The following is a 23,114-nucleotide window of genomic DNA, read 5'->3' as shown; positions in this document are numbered from 1 at the left end:
TAAAGCATGAAGGCGTGTTGGTATATGGGGAAAATTAACACCTCCAAACTCCTTATCATTATATAGAATACTTCTAGCTAAAGGCTCAAAATGATGGGATTCCCAGAAAAAATCAAATGCTACTCGTGTGAAAATATCGACAAAGTGTTTGGGCATGTGCAATACAGCTGCAACATACCACAACTTCGACATGGCCATGACATTGCAAATAGTGGACTTACCATATATGGATAAGAACCTATCTTTAAAGTTAAAATTTAGAACCCCGTGGAATTTTGTTAAAATTTTATTCCAGTTATCATCAGGAGTGACATTACTACCAAAAACAACCCCCAAAATTTTGCAAGAATCGGGCCATGATATACCGAAAGGATGGTCGGCCGAAGAACGCCATTTCCCGAAAGATATGGCCTTTGTTTTGGCCATGTTGAGACGGGCACCAGTACCTCTACCATACCACTCACTCACTTGAAGTAACCGTCTAACACTCATCTCATTCGCACATATACCAGTCCCATCATCAGCATAAGCTGATATTTTGGCTTCTTCGTTAACACCGGGAATTTTAATGCCCTTGATTAACTTGTCACTCCTTACTTTAATAGCAAAAGGTTCGAAAACTAAAACATACAACAAGGGGCTTAGGCTACAGCCTTGCCTGACCCCCCTCCTCACAGGGAATTTGTCCGAAAAAAAACCGTTTACTAACACGGTACTACTAACGTTGTAATATAACAGGCTGACCAGGTTAATAAACTCTGGACCAAACCCATACTGATGTAGGGCCCTGAACATGAAATCATGATTTACCCGATCAAAAGCCTTCTCCTGATCAAGGCAAACAAAGGCCACAGAATCTCCTTTTTGCTCCACATAATCAACTACATTGCGTAGAAGATGTATGTTGTCCGCTATAGATCTGCCCCTGATTGAACATGTCTGATCAGGGTGCACAATCTCAGCAATGACTGATGACAACCGGTTTTGTACAACCCTAGACAATATTTTATAATCTACATTTAAGAGGCTGATAGGGCGCCAGTTACGTAACAACTGAGGAGCTTTGGGGTCCTTACATAACAAAGAAATACAACCTAATTTCTGAGAATCACTAAGAGTACCCAATTGTATTGACAAATTATAAATATGTAATAATACATCTTGTAATAAAGGCCAAAACTTGAGATAAAACTCCTTACTTAAACCATCCAACCCAGGGGCTTTATTATTATCCATCCCGCGAAGCGCTAGTAAAATCTCCTCTTTTGTCACAGCTCGATCTATGCTATCAGCCGAGGCCCTATCCAAGAAAGGCAAATCCTCAAGGAATTCGGAACAATAAAAATCATCAATTTCCTCAGGGGTGTATAAATTTTGGTAAAACTCCCTGCAATAGTTCCGAATAGTATCATTTTTATCATAAGTTTCAGAACCATTCTCCAAAATATGAATGGTTTTATCTCCAGAGCGTTGAAATTCAGTCTGTAAAAATTGTTTTGATGGTTTCTCATTATTTTCCAAAACCTGCACTCTGGAGCGGATTGCACTTCCCTGTACCCTATCATAATGAAAATCATAAAGTTGTGACTTGATTGCTTTTAACTGTTCTGCATACTCGCCAGGTCTCTGACCTTCTGCAGCTATCAGATCTCTGTATCGCCTTTGAAGCTGCTGTAAAATACCTCTTTTATTGGCAGCTACCTTTCTCCCATAAGCCAAAACAAAAGTCTTAATTTGAGCCTTAAGGCTATCCCAATCCGAAAGAGACAAATCCGCCTGAACATGTAAAGATTCCCAAAACTTTTGAAATTCCAATATAAACGATTTGTCTTTAAGTAAAGAATTATTGAATTTCCAATAACCAGGTCCTACAGAGATGCAATCAACAACCTCCAACTCCAGAACACAATAATCGTGGTCAGAAATGGAACATGGTTGCACATCACAACTTTTAACAACCGGTAATAATGGAGCAGAGATATAAAATCTATCTAGCCGGCAGCTAACATTTCCACCTCGCCATGTCGTTTTGACTTTATTCTTATGTAATGCCCGGAAAGGGTCCGTTAATTTATAGGAATTTAAAAAACGTTTCAAAATCGTTGCCCCTCCAGTACCACAATTTGGATTCCCCCCAACTTTATCTAAAGTGGTTGATAAAACAAAATTAAAATCTCCCCCAAGCACAACATGGCGGCGAGTAACAAAATGATTTTCCAATGATAACAAGAAATCCCTTCTATCTGAGTAATGGTTTGGAGCATAAATATTTATAAATCTATAACAATGACTACCAATATCAATATCTAAAACAAAGAGCCTGCCATCAAAGTCGTAATAAAAATGAACAATTTTATAATTCAATTTACCAGATAATAAAATACCAACCCCACGTGCGTTTCCCGTACCAAAACTCCAGAAGGCCTTACATTCAAACAGTCTTTCTACAGTCTCTCCTTCTTTCACACAAGCAACATGACATTCTTGCAGAAATAAAATATCCACATTCATTCTCTTCCATTCCTCACATAACACACGCCTTCTAGTCCCTCCCCTGATACCAGCACAATTTATACTTGCTATACTACACATATTCTCTTATATGGCTATTTTGGTGTCTACACCAAAACGTACATGAAACGTAGTAACATATCTACAGATACAACTGTACAACAAACACACAAACAACTGTACAAAGAAACAAAGCTAAACCGATAAGTAAGTATACAATAGTAAATAGTTAAACACAACATAAACCTACAGACGTGCAAATATTTACAATACTCACAAGAGTCGGGACCCGGCCAAAACCGTGTATTGTTAATCCATTGTTCTAGGTCGTAGTCCATGGGCGTGTCCGAAACATCATCACAAAATAAGAATATCACACATCGTTGGAAGCACAAATCCATGTTCAAAATCCAGGGGCGTGTCCAGTTCGTCATCTAGTTGGATCGGGATACAAGAAACCTATGTCACAGGACTTCCCAAGCCGCTACTCTCAGAATCATCTGTGTCAACATCTCGGGCTTCTGGCCTCCACCCTGTGGCCTCTCTTCTGTGGACATCTTTCATGGTGTCGTGCACCATCTTGGCTGCCTTATCAGTCTTTCTCACTGGAGAAGAGGGCCGTTTCCTGTTGTTTCCATTCTCTGGTTTCTCCAAACTACTTGTTGTTTCTTGAACGTCACTAACATCCGGAGCTGACTTCGTACCATTCTTGCCCTGAGACTCCTGACCAGACCAGTCATCTTTTTTCCCAGTGGCCTCATCAATCTCTGCTCTCAATTCCGCTGTCTCATCCTCTTCCTCATCCATATATGAATGGTCACTTCCTGGAACGGTGGAGAGGGCCTGTGAATACGTTTTCCGTAAGGATGGCTTTGGTAAAGTTTTAACTTGTCCCTTACATTCCCTCCTCACATGACCTATCTCATGGCACCGGAGACAGAGTGGAGGACGTCCAGCCATTGTCACAAGAAGGGGAAAAACCCCATTCCTAGATGAAATATTCACAAGATGTGGAACCCTGTCCACATCCTCCAGACTTGTTTCCAGAATGACTCTGTGTACTCCCAAAAACACACCCATGTCAAACTCCTCCTCACTCGTTTCCTCTGCAACTGAGAGAACACGACCAAACTCCGAGAAGAATCTTGATAGGAACGTATAGCCATATTCTTCTGGAAGCCAATGAACCCGCAATTCTGTCCTCACCTTATTTACGAGGGAGAAATGAACTCCAACACGTTCATTTATCCTTAGGAATGACATCTGATGTATTGTCTCAGCAAGATCTTCAGAATCCACAGTGATGAACCACTCCGAAGCCTTGGCTCTCTTACAGAGGCGTTTCACGTGACCATGGCCAAACTGCTCCTCCAAGAAAGAAAATAAACGGAACCTTGACACTGAAAAACGATCCGGGCCCGTGAGGTCAAGCTTCAGTACTCGTCTGCGGACATCCGGCGATGTTTCCGACTTCCAAGGTCCATTCACAGAATGAAAGATAGCAGCCATTGGGGGGAGTCCGAAAACACAAGGACCAAAAGGCCCTATGCCCACCCGTAGATCTGAAGAAAAAAATGGATTAACTCGTATACTTCCTGAAGATCACTAAAGCCTGTGCCAGGTAAGTATGCTTGGGACAGGTTCCAGTTTTCACTTACATCACCCTGGCGTTGCCCTATTCAGGTGTCACATCATCAACGCTTCACATATATTTCATGGCAGGTTAATTGTTCGTACAGTTTATTGTACAGAACAGTCCATTAGTACCTTCACTTTGTGAAAAAATTACTGATAGATAAAAACACACACAGACGGATTTATTTCCATTTAGACTGCATGCACGTGCATCTCTGATCCGGGACGCAGGGGAGACAACTTGACAGTCCAAACACAACAACTGGCTGACAAAGCGATCCCATCTGAAATACATCAAACTCAGACTTGCTTTAAACATATACTTTTGCCACAGCAAACAGATTAACACATGCGCATTAAAAACACATAGTTTGCACATACACACACGGGAAAACAATCATCTTCAAGTGATTTGGAAGTGGGGGAAGTGTCAACTGAAAATATCTATTTTTGGGGTTGATTTTCAAGGGGAGAGCGCGAACGCAGTCCCCCACACTTATAAATTGCGCACCCGAGTCGTCCACATTTGGGACGATCGCAGGGGTCAACCAAACCGAGGTGCAATGGAAAGGTCTCGCCCCGGGCCCACAGCCTTGCGGATCACTGTAAAGCCTGTGCCAGGTAAGTATGCTTGGGACAGGTTCCAGTTTTCACTTACATCACCCTGGCGTTGCCCTATTCAGGTGTCACATCATCAACGCTTCACATATATTTCATGGCAGGTTAATTGTTCGTACAGTTTATTGTACAGAACAGTCCATTAGTACCTTCACTTTGTGAAAAAATTACTGATAGATAAAAACACACACAGACGGATTTATTTCCATTTAGACTGCATGCACGTGCATCTCTGATCCGGGACGCAGGGGAGACAACTTGACAGTCCAAACACAACAACTGGCTGACAAAGCGATCCCATCTGAAATACATCAAACTCAGACTTGCTTTAAACATATACTTTTGCCACAGCAAACAGATTAACACATGCGCATTAAAAACACATAGTTTGCACATACACACACGGGAAAACAATCATCTTCAAGTGATTTGGAAGTGGGGGAAGTGTCAACTGAAAATATCTATTTTTGGGGTTGATTTTCAAGGGGAGAGCGCGAACGCAGTCCCCCACACTTATAAATTGCGCACCCGAGTCGTCCACATTTGGGACGATCGCAGGGGTCAACCAAACCGAGGTGCAATGGAAAGGTCTCGCCCCGGGCCCACAGCCTTGCGGATCACTGTAAAGCCTGTGCCAGGTAAGTATGCTTGGGACAGGTTCCAGTTTTCACTTACATCACCCTGGCGTTGCCCTATTCAGGTGTCACATCATCAACGCTTCACATATATTTCATGGCAGGTTAATTGTTCGTACAGTTTATTGTACAGAACAGTCCATTAGTACCTTCACTTTGTGAAAAAATTACTGATAGATAAAAACACACACAGACGGATTTATTTCCATTTAGACTGCATGCACGTGCATCTCTGATCCGGGACGCAGGGGAGACAACTTGACAGTCCAAACACAACAACTGGCTGACAAAGCGATCCCATCTGAAATACATCAAACTCAGACTTGCTTTAAACATATACTTTTGCCACAGCAAACAGATTAACACATGCGCATTAAAAACACATAGTTTGCACATACACACACGGGAAAACAATCATCTTCAAGTGATTTGGAAGTGGGGGAAGTGTCAACTGAAAATATCTATTTTTGGGGTTGATTTTCAAGGGGAGAGCGCGAACGCAGTCCCCCACACTTATAAATTGCGCACCCGAGTCGTCCACATTTGGGACGATCGCAGGGGTCATCCAAACCGAGGTGCAATGGAAAGGTCTCGCCCCGGGCCCACAGCCTTGCGGATCACTGTAAAGCCTGTGCCAGGTAAGTATGCTTGGGACAGGTTCCAGTTTTCACTTACATCACCCTGGCGTTGCCCTATTCAGGTGTCACATCATCAACGCTTCACATATATTTCATGGCAGGTTAATTGTTCGTACAGTTTATTGTACAGAACAGTCCATTAGTACCTTCACTTTGTGAAAAAATTACTGATAGATAAAAACACACACAGACGGATTTATTTCCATTTAGACTGCATGCACGTGCATCTCTGATCCGGGACGCAGGGGAGACAACTTGACAGTCCAAACACAACAACTGGCTGACAAAGCGATCCCATCTGAAATACATCAAACTCAGACTTGCTTTAAACATATACTTTTGCCACAGCAAACAGATTAACACATGCGCATTAAAAACACATAGTTTGCACATACACACACGGGAAAACAATCATCTTCAAGTGATTTGGAAGTGGGGGAAGTGTCAACTGAAAATATCTATTTTTGGGGTTGATTTTCAAGGGGAGAGCGCGAACGCAGTCCCCCACACTTATAAATTGCGCACCCGAGTCGTCCACATTTGGGACGATCGCAGGGGTCAACCAAACCGAGGTGCAATGGAAAGGTCTCGCCCCGGGCCCACAGCCTTGCGGATCACTGTAAAGCCTGTGCCAGGTAAGTATGCTTGGGACAGGTTCCAGTTTTCACTTACATCACCCTGGCGTTGCCCTATTCAGGTGTCACATCATCAACGCTTCACATATATTTCATGGCAGGTTAATTGTTCGTACAGTTTATTGTACAGAACAGTCCATTAGTACCTTCACTTTGTGAAAAAATTACTGATAGATAAAAACACACACAGACGGATTTATTTCCATTTAGACTGCATGCACGTGCATCTCTGATCCGGGACGCAGGGGAGACAACTTGACAGTCCAAACACAACAACTGGCTGACAAAGCGATCCCATCTGAAATACATCAAACTCAGACTTGCTTTAAACATATACTTTTGCCACAGCAAACAGATTAACACATGCGCATTAAAAACACATAGTTTGCACATACACACACGGGAAAACAATCATCTTCAAGTGATTTGGAAGTGGGGGAAGTGTCAACTGAAAATATCTATTTTTGGGGTTGATTTTCAAGGGGAGAGCGCGAACGCAGTCCCCCACACTTATAAATTGCGCACCCGAGTCGTCCACATTTGGGACGATCGCAGGGGTCAACCAAACCGAGGTGCAATGGAAAGGTCTCGCCCCGGGCCCACAGCCTTGCGGATCACTGTAAAGCCTGTGCCAGGTAAGTATGCTTGGGACAGGTTCCAGTTTTCACTTACATCACCCTGGCGTTGCCCTATTCAGGTGTCACATCATCAACGCTTCACATATATTTCATGGCAGGTTAATTGTTCGTACAGTTTATTGTACAGAACAGTCCATTAGTACCTTCACTTTGTGAAAAAATTACTGATAGATAAAAACACACACAGACGGATTTATTTCCATTTAGACTGCATGCACGTGCATCTCTGATCCGGGACGCAGGGGAGACAACTTGACAGTCCAAACACAACAACTGGCTGACAAAGCGATCCCATCTGAAATACATCAAACTCAGACTTGCTTTAAACATATACTTTTGCCACAGCAAACAGATTAACACATGCGCATTAAAAACACATAGTTTGCACATACACACACGGGAAAACAATCATCTTCAAGTGATTTGGAAGTGGGGGAAGTGTCAACTGAAAATATCTATTTTTGGGGTTGATTTTCAAGGGGAGAGCGCGAACGCAGTCCCCCACACTTATAAATTGCGCACCCGAGTCGTCCACATTTGGGACGATCGCAGGGGTCAACCAAACCGAGGTGCAATGGAAAGGTCTCGCCCCGGGCCCACAGCCTTGCGGATCACTGTAAAGCCTGTGCCAGGTAAGTATGCTTGGGACAGGTTCCAGTTTTCACTTACATCACCCTGGCGTTGCCCTATTCAGGTGTCACATCATCAACGCTTCACATATATTTCATGGCAGGTTAATTGTTCGTACAGTTTATTGTACAGAACAGTCCATTAGTACCTTCACTTTGTGAAAAAATTACTGATAGATAAAAACACACACAGACGGATTTATTTCCATTTAGACTGCATGCACGTGCATCTCTGATCCGGGACGCAGGGGAGACAACTTGACAGTCCAAACACAACAACTGGCTGACAAAGCGATCCCATCTGAAATACATCAAACTCAGACTTGCTTCAAACATATACTTTTGCCACAGCAAACAGATTAACACATGCGCATTAAAAACACATAGTTTGCACATACACACACGGGAAAACAATCATCTTCAAGTGATTTGGAAGTGGGGGAAGTGTCAACTGAAAATATCTATTTTTGGGGTTGATTTTCAAGGGGAGAGCGCGAACGCAGTCCCCCACACTTATAAATTGCGCACCCGAGTCGTCCACATTTGGGACGATCGCAGGGGTCAACCAAAACGAGGTGCAATGGAAAGGTCTCGCCCCGGGCCCACAGCCTTGCGGATCACTGTAAAGCCTGTGCCAGGTAAGTATGCTTGGGACAGGTTCCAGTTTTCACTTACATCACCCTGGCGTTGCCCTATTCAGGTGTCACATCATCAACGCTTCACATATATTTCATGGCAGGTTAATTGTTCGTACAGTTTATTGTACAGAACAGTCCATTAGTACCTTCACTTTGTGAAAAAATTACTGATAGATAAAAACACACACAGACGGATTTATTTCCATTTAGACTGCATGCACGTGCATCTCTGATCCGGGACGCAGGGGAGACAACTTGACAGTCCAAACACAACAACTGGCTGACAAAGCGATCCCATCTGAAATACATCAAACTCAGACTTGCTTTAAACATATACTTTTGCCACAGCAAACAGATTAACACATGCGCATTAAAAACACATAGTTTGCACATACACACACGGGAAAACAATCATCTTCAAGTGATTTGGAAGTGGGGGAAGTGTCAACTGAAAATATCTATTTTTGGGGTTGATTTTCAAGGGGAGAGCGCGAACGCAGTCCCCCACACTTATAAATTGCGCACCCGAGTCGTCCACATTTGGGACGATCGCAGGGGTCATCCAAACCGAGGTGCAATGGAAAGGTCTCGCCCCGGGCCCACAGCCTTGCGGATCACTGTAAAGCCTGTGCCAGGTAAGTATGCTTGGGACAGGTTCCAGTTTTCACTTACATCACCCTGGCGTTGCCCTATTCAGGTGTCACATCATCAACGCTTCACATATATTTCATGGCAGGTTAATTGTTCGTACAGTTTATTGTACAGAACAGTCCATTAGTACCTTCACTTTGTGAAAAAATTACTGATAGATAAAAACACACACAGACGGATTTATTTCCATTTAGACTGCATGCACGTGCATCTCTGATCCGGGACGCAGGGGAGACAACTTGACAGTCCAAACACAACAACTGGCTGACAAAGCGATCCCATCTGAAATACATCAAACTCAGACTTGCTTTAAACATATACTTTTGCCACAGCAAACAGATTAACACATGCGCATTAAAATCACATAGTTTGCACATACACACACGGGAAAACAATCATCTTCAAGTGATTTGGAAGTGGGGGAAGTGTCAACTGAAAATATCTATTTTTGGGGTTGATTTTCAAGGGGAGAGCGCGAACGCAGTCCCCCACACTTATAAATTGCGCACCCGAGTCGTCCACATTTGGGACGATCGCAGGGGTCAACCAAACCGAGGTGCAATGGAAAGGTCTCGCCCCGGGCCCACAGCCTTGCGGATCACTGTAAAGCCTGTGCCAGGTAAGTATGCTTGGGACAGGTTCCAGTTTTCACTTACATCACCCTGGCGTTGCCCTATTCAGGTGTCACATCATCAACGCTTCACATATATTTCATGGCAGGTTAATTGTTCGTACAGTTTATTGTACAGAACAGTCCATTAGTACCTTCACTTTGTGAAAAAATTACTGATAGATAAAAACACACACAGACGGATTTATTTCCATTTAGACTGCATGCACGTGCATCTCTGATCCGGGACGCAGGGGAGACAACTTGACAGTCCAAACACAACAACTGGCTGACAAAGCGATCCCATCTGAAATACATCAAACTCAGACATGCTTTAAACATATACTTTTGCCACAGCAAACAGATTAACACATGCGCATTAAAAACACATAGTTTGCACATACACACACGGGAAAACAATCATCTTCAAGTGATTTGGAAGTGGGGGAAGTGTCAACTGAAAATATCTATTTTTGGGGTTGATTTTCAAGGGGAGAGCGCGAACGCAGTCCCCCACACTTATAAATTGCGCACCCGAGTCGTCCACATTTGGGACGATCGCAGGGGTCAACCAAACCGAGGTGCAATGGAAAGGTCTCGCCCCGGGCCCACAGCCTTGCGGATCACTGTAAAGCCTGTGCCAGGTAAGTATGCTTGGGACAGGTTCCAGTTTTCACTTACATCACCCTGGCGTTGCCCTATTCAGGTGTCACATCATCAACGCTTCACATATATTTCATGGCAGGTTAATTGTTCGTACAGTTTATTGTACAGAACAGTCCATTAGTACCTTCACTTTGTGAAAAAATTACTGATAGATAAAAACACACACAGACGGATTTATTTCCATTTAGACTGCATGCACGTGCATCTCTGATCCGGGACGCAGGGGAGACAACTTGACAGTCCAAACACAACAACTGGCTGACAAAGCGATCCCATCTGAAATACATCAAACTCAGACTTGCTTTAAACATATACTTTTGCCACAGCAAACAGATTAACACATGCGCATTAAAAACACATAGTTTGCACATACACACACGGGAAAACAATCATCTTCAAGTGATTTGGAAGTGGGGGAAGTGTCAACTGAAAATATCTATTTTTGGGGTTGATTTTCAAGGGGAGAGCGCGAACGCAGTCCCCCACACTTATAAATTGCGCACCCGAGTCGTCCACATTTGGGACGATCGCAGGGGTCAACCAAACCGAGGTGCAATGGAAAGGTCTCGCCCCGGGCCCACAGCCTTGCGGATCACTGTAAAGCCTGTGCCAGGTAAGTATGCTTGGGACAGGTTCCAGTTTTCACTTACATCACCCTGGCGTTGCCCTATTCAGGTGTCACATCATCAACGCTTCACATATATTTCATGGCAGGTTAATTGTTCGTACAGTTTATTGTACAGAACAGTCCATTAGTACCTTCACTTTGTGAAAAAATTACTGATAGATAAAAACACACACAGACGGATTTATTTCCATTTAGACTGCATGCACGTGCATCTCTGATCCGGGACGCAGGGGAGACAACTTGACAGTCCAAACACAACAACTGGCTGACAAAGCGATCCCATCTGAAATACATCAAACTCAGACATGCTTTAAACATATACTTTTGCCACAGCAAACAGATTAACACATGCGCATTAAAAACACATAGTTTGCACATACACACACGGGAAAACAATCATCTTCAAGTGATTTGGAAGTGGGGGAAGTGTCAACTGAAAATATCTATTTTTGGGGTTGATTTTCAAGGGGAGAGCGCGAACGCAGTCCCCCACACTTATAAATTGCGCACCCGAGTCGTCCACATTTGGGACGATCGCAGGGGTCAACCAAACCGAGGTGCAATGGAAAGGTCTCGCCCCGGGCCCACAGCCTTGCGGATCACTGTAAAGCCTGTGCCAGGTAAGTATGCTTGGGACAGGTTCCAGTTTTCACTTACATCACCCTGGCGTTGCCCTATTCAGGTGTCACATCATCAACGCTTCACATATATTTCATGGCAGGTTAATTGTTCGTACAGTTTATTGTACAGAACAGTCCATTAGTACCTTCACTTTGTGAAAAAATTACTGATAGATAAAAACACACACAGACGGATTTATTTCCATTTAGACTGCATGCACGTGCATCTCTGATCCGGGACGCAGGGGAGACAACTTGACAGTCCAAACACAACAACTGGCTGACAAAGCGATCCCATCTGAAATACATCAAACTCAGACTTGCTTTAAACATATACTTTTGCCACAGCAAACAGATTAACACATGCGCATTAAAAACACATATACATATGGAAATTAATTAAGCAACACCAAATTCAAAGACACATAAAAACTTAACAAAGTTTAACGATGTAATTTTGATGATTGATTATTCAATTTTGATGTATTGACATACAGCATGAGCTTTTCATGGGTTGATATGACGCGCGTGAAGCTTGCACAGCGCACGTGCATTGCTTTAACCTCAACTTTCGAAAAATGCACTTTTTCCCTGGGGTGTTTACAAGCGCAGGTTGTCGATTGCATTCGGTTTTTCATTCATTTCAATGTCATGGCACGTAGGAAATTATCAGAGGCCACTCGTTGGCAAATAATCGGCATGAGGAATGCTGGTATGTCTCTAAGACAAATCGGGACTCAAATCGGACGACATCATTCCATAATTTCAAAACTTTTGAAAAAATACCGGGCCACTAATGAAGTTAAAGACCTGCCTAGACCAGGAAGACCCAGGAAGACCACAGTCCGGGAGGACAGAGCTTTACTGAGACTTGTACGGCGCAGGTCCTTCGACTCGAGCTCTCGGTTGAGACAGGAGTGGCTTCCAGGGAGACCCATCTCGAACAGGACTGTTCGGAATCGTCTGAAAGCTGCAGGATACCGGGCAAGGAGGCCAATCAAGCGACCCAGACTGTCTCCAGCCCATAAGGCAGCCCGACTGGCCTGGTGTAATGACCGTTTGCACTGGAACATTGCCTCTTGGAGGAAGGTCCATTTCTCAGATGAGAGCCGGTTCTTGCTGCACATGGTGGACGGTCGTACTCGGGTCTGGAGGCAGAGGAACACAGCAATGGCTCCACGGAACATCCAGGAGACTGTGGCCTTTGGGGGAGGTTCCGTTATGGTATGGGGGTGCATTTCCATGAACTGCAAGTTGGATATCATTACCATCCGTGGTAACCTTAACGGTGTTCGTTACCAACAGGAGGTTCTTGACAGGGCTGTGGTACCTCATTTTGAGAACCATCCTCTGGCAACGAGACCCATATTTATGGACGACAATGCTAGACCTCACAGGGCGCATGCTGTAAATGATTTTTTGCGGCAAAATGCAATTGACAGAATTCCATGGCCTGCCATGAGCCCTGACCTCAACCCCATTGAACATTTGTGGGACTTTATTGGCCGTCGTGTGAGGCAGAGAGACCCACCAGTCCATAATCTCAACGAATTGACGGCTGCCCTGCATGAGGAGTGGAACAGGATCCCCCAGAATCAGATCCGGAGACTCATCCAAGGAATGAGGAGGCGTCTGGAATCGGTGGTGCGTGCGCAGGGAGGACACACTAGATATTGATGAAAGTCGGTGTGCAGACTCTCAGATGACTGTTCTTTCTTTCCATGTGACATTTGTGTTAATACACCTGACAACAACGTCTGTGGATGAATAGTAAATTGTGTCCATTTTTTCATGAATTTAAGACAGTTTTAAGAATTTGGATTTCGTTGCAATAAAGCAAAGTCTTGATACTTTTTCCCTTTAAGTTGTTTGTCAGAGATCGTCTGTTGAATAAAAAAGTGTCAAACTATATCAACCCGGCATATTTTGATTGTCAGAACACTTCAAAGTTGCTCCAATAGAAAAAATTGGGGTGTTGCTTGATTAATTTCCAGGTGTATAGTTTGCACATACACACACGGGAAAACAATCATCTTCAAGTGATTTGGAAGTGGGGGAAGTGTCAACTGAAAATATCTATTTTTGGGGTTGATTTTCAAGGGGAGAGCGCGAACGCAGTCCCCCACACTTATAAATTGCGCACCCGAGTCGTCCACATTTGGGACGATCGCAGGGGTCAACCAAACCGAGGTGCAATGGAAAGGTCTCGCCCCGGGCCCACAGCCTTGCGGATCACTGTAAAGCCTGTGCCAGGTAAGTATGCTTGGGACAGGTTCCAGTTTTCACTTACATCACCCTGGCGTTGCCCTATTCAGGTGTCACATCATCAACGCTTCACATATATTTCATGGCAGGTTAATTGTTCGTACAGTTTATTGTACAGAACAGTCCATTAGTACCTTCACTTTGTGAAAAAATTACTGATAGATAAAAACACACACAGACGGATTTATTTCCATTTAGACTGCATGCACGTGCATCTCTGATCCGGGACGCAGGGGAGACAACTTGACAGTCCAAACACAACAACTGGCTGACAAAGCGATCCCATCTGAAATACATCAAACTCAGACTTGCTTTAAACATATACTTTTGCCACAGCAAACAGATTAACACATGCGCATTAAAAACACATAGTTTGCACATACACACACGGGAAAACAATCATCTTCAAGTGATTTGGAAGTGGGGGAAGTGTCAACTGAAAATATCTATTTTTGGGGTTGATTTTCAAGGGGAGAGCGCGAACGCAGTCCCCCACACTTATAAATTGCGCACCCGAGTCGTCCACATTTGGGACGATCGCAGGGGTCAACCAAACCGAGGTGCAATGGAAAGGTCTCGCCCCGGGCCCACAGCCTTGCGGATCACTGTAAAGCCTGTGCCAGGTAAGTATGCTTGGGACAGGTTCCAGTTTTCACTTACATCACCCTGGCGTTGCCCTATTCAGGTGTCACATCATCAACGCTTCACATATATTTCATGGCAGGTTAATTGTTCGTACAGTTTATTGTACAGAACAGTCCATTAGTACCTTCACTTTGTGAAAAAATTACTGATAGATAAAAACACACACAGACGGATTTATTTCCATTTAGACTGCATGCACGTGCATCTCTGATCCGGGACGCAGGGGAGACAACTTGACAGTCCAAACACAACAACTGGCTGACAAAGCGATCCCATCTGAAATACATCAAACTCAGACTTGCTTTAAACATATACTTTTGCCACAGCAAACAGATTAACACATGCGCATTAAAAACACATAGTTTGCACATACACACACGGGAAAACAATCATCTTCAAGTGATTTGGAAGTGGGGGAAGTGTCAACTGAAAATATCTATTTTTGGGGTTGATTTTCAAGGGGAGAGCGCGAACGCAGTCCCCCACACTTATAAATTGCGCACCCGAGTCGTCCACATTTGGGACGATCGCAGGGGTCAACCAAACCGAGGTGCAATGGAAAGGTCTCGCCCCGGGCCCACAGCCTTGCGGATCACTGTAAAGCCTGTGCCAGGTAAGTATGCTTGGGACAGGTTCCAGTTTTCACTTACATCACCCTGGCGTTGCCCTATTCAGGTGTCACATCATCAACGCTTCACATATATTTCATGGCAGGTTAATTGTTCGTACAGTTTATTGTACAGAACAGTCCATTAGTACCTTCACTTTGTGAAAAAATTACTGATAGATAAAAACACACACAGACGGATTTATTTCCATTTAGACTGCATGCACGTGCATCTCTGATCCGGGACGCAGGGGAGACAACTTGACAGTCCAAACACAACAACTGGCTGACAAAGCGATCCCATCTGAAATACATCAAACTCAGACTTGCTTTAAACATATACTTTTGCCACAGCAAACAGATTAACACATGCGCATTAAAAACACATAGTTTGCACATACACACACGGGAAAACAATCATCTTCAAGTGATTTGGAAGTGGGGGAAGTGTCAACTGAAAATATCTATTTTTGGGGTTGATTTTCAAGGGGAGAGCGCGAACGCAGTCCCCCACACTTATAAATTGCGCACCCGAGTCGTCCACATTTGGGACGATCGCAGGGGTCAACCAAACCGAGGTGCAATGGAAAGGTCTCGCCCCGGGCCCACAGCCTTGCGGATCACTGTAAAGCCTGTGCCAGGTAAGTATGCTTGGGACAGGTTCCAGTTTTCACTTACATCACCCTGGCGTTGCCCTATTCAGGTGTCACATCATCAACGCTTCACATATATTTCATGGCAGGTTAATTGTTCGTACAGTTTATTGTACAGAACAGTCCATTAGTACCTTCACTTTGTGAAAAAATTACTGATAGATAAAAACACACACAGACGGATTTATTTCCATTTAGACTGCATGCACGTGCATCTCTGATCCGGGACGCAGGGGAGACAACTTGACAGTCCAAACACAACAACTGGCTGACAAAGCGATCCCATCTGAAATACATCAAACTCAGACTTGCTTTAAACATATACTTTTGCCACAGCAAACAGATTAACACATGCGCATTAAAAACACATAGTTTGCACATACACACACGGGAAAACAATCATCTTCAAGTGATTTGGAAGTGGGGGAAGTGTCAACTGAAAATATCTATTTTTGGGGTTGATTTTCAAGGGGAGAGCGCGAACGCAGTCCCCCACACTTATAAATTGCGCACCCGAGTCGTCCACATTTGGGACGATCGCAGGGGTCAACCAAACCGAGGTGCAATGGAAAGGTCTCGCCCCGGGCCCACAGCCTTGTTTTTTTTTTTTTTTTTTTTTTGTTTTTAATAAAGTTTATTTACATTAAATGGGCCTAAGAACAATACTCCCCAGACACCTTGAGGATAGGAATGGACATGAGTCTATACAGCAGTATACATTAAATGAAAATGTTGATGGTATACAGAGATGATGATTAAAAGAAAAGGTGTCTGGGTCCTAATAGTCATACCATAAAATAAAACTTTGTACATGGGATGGCAGACTATTTCAACTGAGGGACATATACAAAACTAAAGGTGGAAAGTACTTATAATTTATATTTACATATACATGTTATATAGATGTAGAATTAAATGGACATTGAGAAACATAGTATATCAAGCATTTACATATTAAAAAGTAAATTCCACCTTGTTATTATTAGTGGTGCAAAACAATTTACATTGCACCCAGTACTTATCAAATAAAGTGTCAGGTAAACGGGCTTTGTCTACAACAATTCGAAAACGTAATCTTTCCAAAAACCGGGCAACCATACTTTCCTTAGTCACCCCTTTCCTACCATTTTTGAAATTACACCTATCACGCCAAATCTGATGTTTAGCCAAACACACCAGGTATACAATGACACATTTCCGATAATTACAATGACAAAAAAACAACTGATTAAATCGAATCTTACTAGCATTTAAATCAATTAAGCCAAACGATAGATCCAAAACCCATTTACTGACAATACTCCAAAGAGAAGAAACCATGTTACAATTAAAGAATAAGTGCTCAACAGACTCAGTTTCGTTACAAAAAGTACATGTTTTAATTAAAGAATGACGTCTGCAATAAAGTGTATAATTAGTTGGGATAATGTCATGAAGGAGACGCCATGAGAAATTTTTCAGTACGGGGTCAAGAAACGAGTCGCATAGTAGTAGAAAAGCAGGCTTAAAAAGCACATCCGGAAAGTGTTTGAAGATGACAGGCTCTGTACATGTATGAGTAATTAACATTTGGTAAAATACACCACTTTTAACAGGTTGAAACCAATTATAATTAGGGTACAGTGACTTAAAATATCGATAAGATTCTAAAATCTTTTTATAATATGGCGGTATGTAGTCAGAATGAGGTAATAAATTGGAAGCAAAATCAGAATTAATTTCTTTGAGAGAAAACCCTATCCAATACAAGGCAAAACATGCATATTTACACTGACTATTATTAATAATTTTATGTAAATGATACAAACGTAAAGCATGAAGGCGTGTTGGTATATGGGGAAAATTAACACCTCCAAACTCCTTATCATTATATAGAATACTTCTAGCTAAAGGCTCAAAATGATGGGATTCCCAGAAAAAATCAAATGCTACTCGTGTGAAAATATCGACAAAGTGTTTGGGCATGTGCAATACAGCTGCAACATACCACAACTTCGACATGGCCATGACATTGCAAATAGTGGACTTACCATATATGGATAAGAACCTATCTTTAAAGTTAAAATTTAGAACCCCGTGGAATTTTGTTAAAATTTTATTCCAGTTATCATCAGGAGTGACATTACTACCAAAAACAACCCCCAAAATTTTGCAAGAATCGGGCCATGATATACCGAAAGGATGGTCGGCCGAAGAACGCCATTTCCCGAAAGATATGGCCTTTGTTTTGGCCATGTTGAGACGGGCACCAGTACCTCTACCGTACCACTCACTCACTTGAAGTAACCGTCTAACACTCATCTCATTCGCACATATACCAGTCCCATCATCAGCATAAGCTGATATTTTGGCTTCTTCGTTAACACCGGGAATTTTAATGCCCTTGATTAACTTGTCACTCCTTACTTTAATAGCAAAAGGTTCGAAAACTAAAACATACAACAAGGGGCTTAGGCTACAGCCTTGCCTGACCCCCCTCCTCACAGGGAATTTGTCCGAAAAAAACCCGTTTACTAACACGGTACTACTAACGTTGTAATATAACAGGCTGACCAGGTTAATAAACTCTGGACCAAACCCATACTGATGTAGGGCCCTGAACATGAAATCATGATTTACCCGATCAAAAGCCTTCTCCTGATCAAGGCAAACAAAGGCCACAGAATCTCCTTTTTGCTCCACATAATCAACTACATTGCGTAGAAGATGTATGTTGTCCGCTATAGATCTGCCCCTGATTGAACATGTCTGATCAGGGTGCACAATCTCAGCAATGACTGATGACAACCGGTTTTGTACAACCCTAGACAATATTTTATAATCTACATTTAAGAGGCTGATAGGGCGCCAGTTACGTAACAACTGAGGAGCTTTGGGGTCCTTACATAACAAAGAAATACAACCTAATTTCTGAGAATCACTAAGAGTACCCAATTGTATTGACAAATTATAAATATGTAATAATACATCTTGTAATAAAGGCCAAAACTTGAGATAAAACTCCTTACTTAAACCATCCAACCCAGGGGCTTTATTATTTTCCATCCCGCGAAGCGCTAGTAAAATCTCCTCTTTTGTCACAGCTCCCTCTATGCTATCAGCCGAGGCCCTATCCAAGAAAGGCAAATCCTCAAGGAATTCGGAACAATAAAAATCATCAATTTCCTCAGGGGTGTATAAATTTTGGTAAAACTCCCTGCAATAGTTCCGAATAGTATCATTTTTATCATAAGTTTCAGAACCATTCTCCAAAATATGAATGGTTTTATCTCCAGAGCGTTGAAATTCAGTCTGTAAAAATTGTTTTGATGGTTTCTCATTATTTTCCAAAACCTGCACTCTGGAGCGGATTGCACTTCCCTGTACCCTATCATAATGAAAATCATAAAGTTGTGACTTGATTGCTTTTAACTGTTCTGCATACTCGCCAGGTCTCTGACCTTCTGCAGCTATCAGATCTCTGTATCGCCTTTGAAGCTGCTGTAAAATACCTCTTTTATTGGCAGCTACCTTTCTCCCATAAGCCAAAACAAAAGTCTTAATTTGAGCCTTAAGGCTATCCCAATCCGAAAGAGACAAATCCGCCTGAACATGTAAAGATTCCCAAAACTTTTGAAATTCCAATATAAACGATTTGTCTTTAAGTAAAGAATTATTGAATTTCCAATAACCAGGTCCTACAGAGATGCAATCAACAACCTCCAACTCCAGAACACAATAATCGTGGTCAGAAATGGAACATGGTTGCACATCACAACTTTTAACAACCGGTAATAATGGAGCAGAGATATAAAATCTATCTAGCCGGCAGCTAACATTTCCACCTCGCCATGTCGTTTTGACTTTATTCTTATGTAATGCCCGGAAAGGGTCCGTTAATTTATAGGAATTTAAAAAACGTTTCAAAATCGTTGCCCCTCCAGTACCACAATTTGGATTCCCCCCAACTTTATCTAAAGTGGTTGATAAAACAAAATTAAAATCTCCCCCAAGCACAACATGGCGGCGAGTAACAAAATGATTTTCCAATGATAACAAGAAATCCCTTCTATCTGAGTAATGGTTTGGAGCATAAATATTTATAAATCTATAACAATGACTACCAATATCAATATCTAAAACAAAGAGCCTGCCATCAAAGTCGTAATAAAAATGAACAATTTTATAATTCAATTTACCAGATAATAAAATACCAACCCCACGTGCGTTTCCCGTACCAAAACTCCAGAAGGCCTTACATTCAAACAGTCTTTCTACAGTCTCTCCTTCTTTCACACAAGCAACATGACATTCTTGCAGAAATAAAATATCCACATTCATTCTCTTCCATTCCTCACATAACACACGCCTTCTAGTCCCTCCCCTGATACCAGCACAATTTATACTTGCTATACTACACATATTCTCTTATATGGCTATTTTGGTGTCTACACCAAAACGTACATGAAACGTAGTAACATATCTACAGATACAACTGTACAACAAACACACAAACAACTGTACAAAGAAACAAAGCTAAACCGATAAGTAAGTATACAATAGTAAATAGTTAAACACAACATAAACCTACAGACGTGCAAATATTTACAATACTCACAAGAGTCGGGACCCGGCCAAAACCGTGTATTGTTAATCCATTGTTCTAGGTCGTAGTCCATGGGCGTGTCCGAAACATCATCACAAAATAAGAATATCACACATCGTTGGAAGCACAAATCCATGTTCAAAATCCAGGGGCGTGTCCAGTTCGTCATCTAGTTGGATCGGGATACAAGAAACCTATGTCACAGGACTTCCCAAGCCGCTACTCTCAGAATCATCTGTGTCAACATCTCGGGCTTCTGGCCTCCACCCTGTGGCCTCTCTTCTGTGGACATCTTTCATGGTGTCGTGCACCATCTTGGCTGCCTTATCAGTCTTTCTCACTGGAGAAGAGGGCCGTTTCCTGTTGTTTCCATTCTCTGGTTTCTCCAAACTACTTGTTGTTTCTTGAACGTCACTAACATCCGGAGCTGACTTCGTACCATTCTTGCCCTGAGACTCCTGACCAGACCAGTCATCTTTTTTCCCAGTGGCCTCATCAATCTCTGCTCTCAATTCCGCTGTCTCATCCTCTTCCTCATCCATATATGAATGGTCACTTCCTGGAACGGTGGAGAGGGCCTGTGAATACGTTTTCCGTAAGGATGGCTTTGGTAAAGTTTTAACTTGTCCCTTACATTCCCTCCTCACATGACCTATCTCATGGCACCGGAGACAGAGTGGAGGACGTCCAGCCATTGTCACAAGAAGGGGAAAAACCCCATTCCTAGATGAAATATTCACAAGATGTGGAACCCTGTCCACATCCTCCAGACTTGTTTCCAGAATGACTCTGTGTACTCCCAAAAACACACCCATGTCAAACTCCTCCTCACTCGTTTCCTCTGCAACTGAGAGAACACGACCAAACTCCGAGAAGAATCTTGATAGGAACGTATAGCCATATTCTTCTGGAAGCCAATGAACCCGCAATTCTGTCCTCACCTTATTTACGAGGGAGAAATGAACTCCAACACGTTCATTTATCCTTAGGAATGACATCTGATGTATTGTCTCAGCAAGATCTTCAGAATCCACAGTGATGAACCACTCCGAAGCCTTGGCTCTCTTACAGAGGCGTTTCACGTGACCATGGCCAAACTGCTCCTCCAAGAAAGAAAATAAACGGAACCTTGACACTGAAAAACGATCCGGGCCCGTGAGGTCAAGCTTCAGTACTCGTCTGCGGACATCCGGCGATGTTTCCGACTTCCAAGGTCCATTCACAGAATGAAAGATAGCAGCCATTGGGGGGAGTCCGAAAACACAAGGACCAAAAGGCCCTATGCCCACCCGTAGATCTGAAGAAAAAAATGGATTAACTCGTATACTTCCTGAAGATCACTAAAGCCTGTGCCAGGTAAGTATGCTTGGGACAGGTTCCAGTTTTCACTTACATCACCCTGGCGTTGCCCTATTCAGGTGTCACATCATCAACGCTTCACATATATTTCATGGCAGGTTAATTGTTCGTACAGTTTATTGTACAGAACAGTCCATTAGTACCTTCACTTTGTGAAAAAATTACTGATAGATAAAAACACACACAGACGGATTTATTTCCATTTAGACTGCATGCACGTGCATCTCTGATCCGGGACGCAGGGGAGACAACTTGACAGTCCAAACACAACAACTGGCTGACAAAGCGATCCCATCTGAAATACATCAAACTCAGACTTGCTTTAAACATATACTTTTGCCACAGCAAACAGATTAACACATGCGCATTAAAAACACATAGTTTGCACATACACACACGGGAAAACAATCATCTTCAAGTGATTTGGAAGTGGGGGAAGTGTCAACTGAAAATATCTATTTTTGGGGTTGATTTTCAAGGGGAGAGCGCGAACGCAGTCCCCCACACTTATAAATTGCGCACCCGAGTCGTCCACATTTGGGACGATCGCAGGGGTCAACCAAACCGAGGTGCAATGGAAAGGTCTCGCCCCGGGCCCACAGCCTTGTTTTTTTTTTTTTTTTTTTTTTGTTTTTAATAAAGTTTATTTACATTAAATGGGCCTAAGAACAATACTCCCCAGACACCTTGAGGATAGGAATGGACATGAGTCTATACAGCAGTATACATTAAATGAAAATGTTGATGGTATACAGAGATGATGATTAAAAGAAAAGGTGTCTGGGTCCTAATAGTCATACCATAAAATAAAACTTTATACATGGGATGGCAGACTATTTCAACTGAGGGACATATACAAAACTAAAGGTGGAAAGTACTTATAATTTATATTTACATATACATGTTATATAGATGTAGAATTAAATGGACATTGAGAAACATAGTATATCAAGCATTTACATATTAAAAAGTAAATTCCACCTTGTTATTATTAGTGGTGCAAAACAATTTACATTGCACCCAGTACTTATCAAATAAAGTGTCAGGTAAACGGGCTTTGTCTACAACAATTCGAAAACGTAATCTTTCCAAAAACCGGGCAACCATACTTTCCTTAGTCACCCCTTTCCTACCATTTTTGAAATTACACCTATCACGCCAAATCTGATGTTTAGCCAAACACACCAGGTATACAATGACACATTCCCGATAATTACAATGACAAAAAAACAACTGATTAAATCGAAT

General features: G+C 42.5%; 16 non-coding genes and 2 pseudogenes across 16 annotated transcripts; all 18 read right to left on the bottom strand.

Annotated features, from left to right (window-relative positions):
• Positions 1-4,611: 4,611 nt before the first annotated feature.
• Positions 4,612-4,775, bottom strand: LOC137260512 (U1 spliceosomal RNA). Its single transcript, XR_010954770.1, has one exon. It is a non-coding gene; the product is annotated as a U1 spliceosomal RNA (small nuclear RNA).
• Positions 4,776-5,246: 471 nt separating this feature from the next.
• On the bottom strand, positions 5,247-5,410 carry LOC137260511 (U1 spliceosomal RNA). The gene has a single exon (XR_010954769.1). It is a non-coding gene; the product is annotated as a U1 spliceosomal RNA (small nuclear RNA).
• Positions 5,411-5,881: 471 nt separating this feature from the next.
• LOC137260518 (U1 spliceosomal RNA) lies at positions 5,882-6,045 on the bottom strand. Its single transcript, XR_010954775.1, has one exon. It is a non-coding gene; the product is annotated as a U1 spliceosomal RNA (small nuclear RNA).
• Positions 6,046-6,516: 471 nt separating this feature from the next.
• On the bottom strand, positions 6,517-6,680 carry LOC137260509 (U1 spliceosomal RNA). The gene has a single exon (XR_010954767.1). It is a non-coding gene; the product is annotated as a U1 spliceosomal RNA (small nuclear RNA).
• Positions 6,681-7,151: 471 nt separating this feature from the next.
• LOC137260508 (U1 spliceosomal RNA) lies at positions 7,152-7,315 on the bottom strand. The gene has a single exon (XR_010954766.1). It is a non-coding gene; the product is annotated as a U1 spliceosomal RNA (small nuclear RNA).
• A 471-nt stretch (positions 7,316-7,786) lies between these two features.
• LOC137260507 (U1 spliceosomal RNA) lies at positions 7,787-7,950 on the bottom strand. Its single transcript, XR_010954765.1, has one exon. It is a non-coding gene; the product is annotated as a U1 spliceosomal RNA (small nuclear RNA).
• Positions 7,951-8,421: 471 nt separating this feature from the next.
• LOC137260519 (U1 spliceosomal RNA) lies at positions 8,422-8,585 on the bottom strand. The gene has a single exon (XR_010954776.1). It is a non-coding gene; the product is annotated as a U1 spliceosomal RNA (small nuclear RNA).
• Positions 8,586-9,056: 471 nt separating this feature from the next.
• On the bottom strand, positions 9,057-9,220 carry LOC137260517 (U1 spliceosomal RNA). Its single transcript, XR_010954774.1, has one exon. It is a non-coding gene; the product is annotated as a U1 spliceosomal RNA (small nuclear RNA).
• A 471-nt stretch (positions 9,221-9,691) lies between these two features.
• On the bottom strand, positions 9,692-9,855 carry LOC137260506 (U1 spliceosomal RNA). Its single transcript, XR_010954764.1, has one exon. It is a non-coding gene; the product is annotated as a U1 spliceosomal RNA (small nuclear RNA).
• Positions 9,856-10,326: 471 nt separating this feature from the next.
• On the bottom strand, positions 10,327-10,490 carry LOC137260505 (U1 spliceosomal RNA). The gene has a single exon (XR_010954763.1). It is a non-coding gene; the product is annotated as a U1 spliceosomal RNA (small nuclear RNA).
• A 471-nt stretch (positions 10,491-10,961) lies between these two features.
• LOC137260584 (U1 spliceosomal RNA) lies at positions 10,962-11,125 on the bottom strand. Its single transcript, XR_010954829.1, has one exon. It is a non-coding gene; the product is annotated as a U1 spliceosomal RNA (small nuclear RNA).
• A 471-nt stretch (positions 11,126-11,596) lies between these two features.
• Positions 11,597-11,760, bottom strand: LOC137260583 (U1 spliceosomal RNA). The gene has a single exon (XR_010954828.1). It is a non-coding gene; the product is annotated as a U1 spliceosomal RNA (small nuclear RNA).
• Positions 11,761-13,849: 2,089 nt separating this feature from the next.
• On the bottom strand, positions 13,850-14,013 carry LOC137260582 (U1 spliceosomal RNA). Its single transcript, XR_010954827.1, has one exon. It is a non-coding gene; the product is annotated as a U1 spliceosomal RNA (small nuclear RNA).
• Positions 14,014-14,484: 471 nt separating this feature from the next.
• LOC137260581 (U1 spliceosomal RNA) lies at positions 14,485-14,648 on the bottom strand. The gene has a single exon (XR_010954826.1). It is a non-coding gene; the product is annotated as a U1 spliceosomal RNA (small nuclear RNA).
• A 471-nt stretch (positions 14,649-15,119) lies between these two features.
• On the bottom strand, positions 15,120-15,283 carry LOC137260579 (U1 spliceosomal RNA). The gene has a single exon (XR_010954825.1). It is a non-coding gene; the product is annotated as a U1 spliceosomal RNA (small nuclear RNA).
• A 471-nt stretch (positions 15,284-15,754) lies between these two features.
• Positions 15,755-15,918, bottom strand: LOC137260577 (U1 spliceosomal RNA). Its single transcript, XR_010954823.1, has one exon. It is a non-coding gene; the product is annotated as a U1 spliceosomal RNA (small nuclear RNA).
• A 471-nt stretch (positions 15,919-16,389) lies between these two features.
• On the bottom strand, positions 16,390-16,527 carry LOC137260521 (U1 spliceosomal RNA; annotated as a pseudogene).
• A 5,815-nt stretch (positions 16,528-22,342) lies between these two features.
• LOC137260520 (U1 spliceosomal RNA) lies at positions 22,343-22,480 on the bottom strand (annotated as a pseudogene).
• Positions 22,481-23,114: the final 634 nt, after the last annotated feature.

This window comes from Haliotis asinina, chromosome 13 (genome assembly GCF_037392515.1).
Source record: "Haliotis asinina isolate JCU_RB_2024 chromosome 13, JCU_Hal_asi_v2, whole genome shotgun sequence".
Classification (NCBI taxonomy): domain Eukaryota; kingdom Metazoa; phylum Mollusca; class Gastropoda; order Lepetellida; family Haliotidae; genus Haliotis; species Haliotis asinina.
The sequence above is the reverse complement of the archived record's forward strand: the minus strand, read 5'-3'. Positions and strand labels throughout refer to the sequence as shown.